At 39.9% G+C, this 3,901-nt stretch overlaps 1 long non-coding RNA gene across 1 annotated transcript; it reads left to right on the top strand.

Annotated features, from left to right (window-relative positions):
- Nucleotides 1-2,869: 2,869 nt before the first annotated feature.
- LOC147567589 (uncharacterized) lies at nucleotides 2,870-3,561 on the top strand. The gene is made up of 2 exons (XR_015237799.1): nucleotides 2,870-3,141; nucleotides 3,398-3,561. It is a non-coding gene; the product is annotated as an uncharacterized LOC147567589 (long non-coding RNA).
- Nucleotides 3,562-3,901: the final 340 nt, after the last annotated feature.

The raw sequence follows: 3,901 nt of genomic DNA, 5'->3' as shown, positions 1-3,901 counted from the left end.
GGTAGTCTCAATTTCCTTGTCTGATGATGATACCGCTACAGATCCGGTAACAGTGTTACCTTGTCACACATATAGACCATTCTTTTTCAACCCCTTCATAATTGTAAGACTCCTCTTAGAAAACCGAAGAACACCACCTTCACCAGCATATTTGCAACCATTATCATCCAGAGTTCCCAAAGAGATTAGATTCCTCTTCAATTCTGGAACATGTCTGATGTATGTTATAGTCCTCACAACACCATCATGCATCTTGATTTGAATACTACCAATTCCAAACACCTTACAAGGAGCGTCGTTTCCCATTAACACCTTACCGCCATTAATGGTTGTGTAAGTGGAAAACAATTCCTTATGAGGACATACATGGACGTACAACCAGTATCCAAAATCCACCTCTCTTCAGCGATGCAGACATTGATCGCCAGAACCATAGCTTCATAACGTTCTTCAATGATTGCCAAGACATTACCATCATCTTCTTCGAGGACTGCTGCCTCACCTGACTTCTTCCTAAGCTCAGGACAATTCTTATTGAAGTGTCCCTCTTTCTTACAATTAAAGCATCTGTACTTCTTAGGTTTCGATTTAGACCATGAACGGCCCTTTCCATCGACCACATGCTGCGACCTTCCCTCACAACCAAACCATCTTCTGACTTATTTTCTTCCATTGACTTGCGTCTCAATTCCTTCAAGTTCAATGCTGCTTTAACATCCTCAAAGGTTGTAGTTGTTTTACCAGACATAAAAAAATCAAGAAAGCTTTCATATGATGGGGGCAGGGATGCAAGCAATAGTACTTCCTTATCTTCCTCTTCGAATTTGACATCTATATTTGCCAAATCTAAGAATACTCGATTGAGTTCATCCATATGGTCTTTCAACGATTCCCCTTCTAACATCTGTAAGCTAAATAATTTCTTCTTTAGTACAAATGATTAGTTAGAGATTTCGTCATATACCTTGTCTCCAGCTTACTCCATAGCCCATCGGCTGTAGTTTCCGTCGCTACTTCCCGCAAGACCTCATTGCTCAAACAGAGTAGAATCTGACCATGAGATCTTCTTTCTCTGCTTCTGAAAGTGATTCAACAAGTGCAGCCTTCCCATTCAACGTCTTCGGCAGAACCTGTTGAACTAATAATGCTCGCATCTTAATCTTCCAAAGATTAAAATCGTTACTTCCATTGAACTTCTCTATCTCGTATTTCGCCATCACAGAAACCTCAAAACCAAAGCTCTGATACTAGTTTGTTATGCCAGTCAGGGTTAATGTGATCAATACGAACAATCCAAGACAAAGAATAGGAATAGTAAAGAACAATCACGAACAGAACACAGAGATTTACGTGGTTCGGTTGGTGAGACCTACTCCACGGCGACAACGGCGCGATGATTTCCAGTATGATAAGCAAATTACTTTACACAAGAGATTCGTGAGATTGTGCTACTGATATCTCCTTAAGGTTTAGTTTATTTAGCCACTAAACCCTAATCCCACCGCCTCACCGACTCTCTACAACTCACTCTCTACAACCGACATTATACATGGATAACACTAATCACCGACATGAGCCTAGCTTCCGCATTCCAGCTCTGTCTCGGAGTCCAGCTTTGCCTCCCAGCCCTGCTTCGCATATCAGCTCTATCTCAGCAATCAGCTCCGCTAACGGATCCAAAATTCATATTCGAATCATTTCTAACAAGTTGAATAGATGAGAAGGTGTAATGGTTTAAGCTTTTTAGGGTTCAATGGAGTTGGTTTCTCTCAGATTTGATGAGAACGAGAAAGAGAGAAAGAGAGGAGGCGGCAAGATAAAGTGGTAGTTGGAATGGGATTAGGGCTTTTATAGGGTTCAAGGGGCGTCTTAGGGTTTATACCAGACGCCCCTTCTGATCCAACGGCTGAGGTATGCCCCGAAGAGACGCGATACCTCGGTCGTTGGATCTAAAGATCTCAAGGTTTTGAATCATCGGGCATCGGGTATCGGACGGGCTTATTTGACCGGGACTCAGATTTGAGCCCCTGTCCGAGTCCCGCCTATAAGCCCGAACCATCGGGCCGGGTATGCCCGGCTCGGGTAGCTTTCGGTTTTCGGGTGTAAACCGTCTGGGCGGATCGGGCTGGGTCTCGGGTTCGTGGACCGTTTTCCCACCCCTAGTTCTAATATATTTAAAAGTTTTAGCTGAAAAAAATCTCTTACAAAATATAGGATTCTGTTATAGGATGGTGAGGACCAGCCTTCTGGGCCGCTAGTGACACTGTCCGCTTTGGCACATCTGGGCCTCAAGATTTTAAAAGGCCTCAGTAGAGAAAGGTGCTTATTAAAAGGAGCACCACACCCCTGTCTCCCACCAATCTGGGATTGCTTTACAACACACCCTCCAAAGACCACATCACATTAGAGTGAATCGTGCTGATAGCGTGTTATAGGATGGTGCGGACCAGCCTTCTGGGCTGCTAGTGCTACTGTCCGCTTTGGCACACCTAGACCTCACGGTTTTAAAAGGCCTCACTAGGGAAGGGTGCTTAACCTCTTAAGAGGAACACCACATTCTTGTCTCCCACCAATGTGGGATTGCTTTACAACAGATTGTGCATTTAACACACAAAATCTTTTGGATTCTTTTGTCAATTGGCTCTCATGGTTTATTAAGGAATCATTTACCCATCCCACCACCCCATATGATTCTGCATTTAACATACAAAATCTTTTGGATTCTTTTGTCAATTGGCTCTCGGTTTAGTAAGGAATCATTAACCAATCCCCGCCTCCCTTCTGACATATGTCCATACATGTTATATCACAAATCTTTTAGATTTTATTTAAAGTAGATAAAATATGGGGGATTTCGTTACCTACAAATGTCACTTGTCACACTTAATGACTTCAAAATCATTTGTTCCTACAAATAAGTCCACATCAAAGTTTAGAGAAGGAAATATATTTAGTACAGAAGATTTGGTGTTTTGTTGGTGTAAGAAGATATGGAAGCTAAAATTGTTAAACAGACGAGGAATGTGATTATGTTGGTCATGGTAGTGCTTGTTATGCTAGGCATGTTCAGCCAACAAGCTTCGGCACAAGACGCATTTTGTATCCTAAATTGCGCTAGGAGATGTGCTTCCCACCGTAGAGGTATACCCATCTTGTCAATTCACTCACTTCCTATATATATATATATCACTTTTTAAATTTTGTGCCTTTTCGGCATGACTGGTTCAATGTATTTTAAGTTTCCAAAAGATAATATGTGTATATATGAAATATTTTAAGTTGTATAATAAAGATTACATAACCTTAAAGGTTATAGAAATTTTCGTACAAAATTTGGTTGTTAAAGTAGACTTTTATATTTGATGATAACACTAACTTCAAATTTCATGACTTGCAGCACTGGGGTCGTGTCTTGCTGCATGCCTTGCAAAATGCCTCTAACAATATGAGAGTTGTTTTTAACTTATGGGATGAAAATGGTAGCTTGTAAATGGGTTTCTTGATCGCTTAATTTGTCATTGTATGAATTATGTGATCTAAAATAAAATATCTCCTTAAAAAGCGTCACATTGTTTTTCTCAATTTTCCTTTACTAATTTATTATTATTATTGTTATTGTATGCTCAACCCAAGTCAAAGTGTCACAAGACTTAATTACATAGGCTAATTGAGGGTAAAAGAAAAATAATTGAGATGAAAAGTCTCATTGCTTATTTCCAATTAATTTGAAGTTTGATGATAACAATTTTACTATGGTGTCAGATTTGTACTACAAGAAATAAACAACAACCTCACATACTTTACCTTTGGAGAGGAAAAACGTCCAACTCAAAAATTGGAAAAGAAGTAAAATACAACAACTGTCTCTAGCGTAAAAAAAAATAATAAAAAAAAAAAAGTT

Source organism: Eschscholzia californica, unplaced genomic scaffold (assembly GCF_041429995.1).
Source record: "Eschscholzia californica isolate CP2 unplaced genomic scaffold, dmEscCali1.0.p SCAF_1, whole genome shotgun sequence".
Taxonomy (NCBI): Eukaryota; Viridiplantae; Streptophyta; class Magnoliopsida; order Ranunculales; family Papaveraceae; genus Eschscholzia; species Eschscholzia californica.
This window is presented reverse-complemented; position numbering and strand designations above follow the sequence as displayed.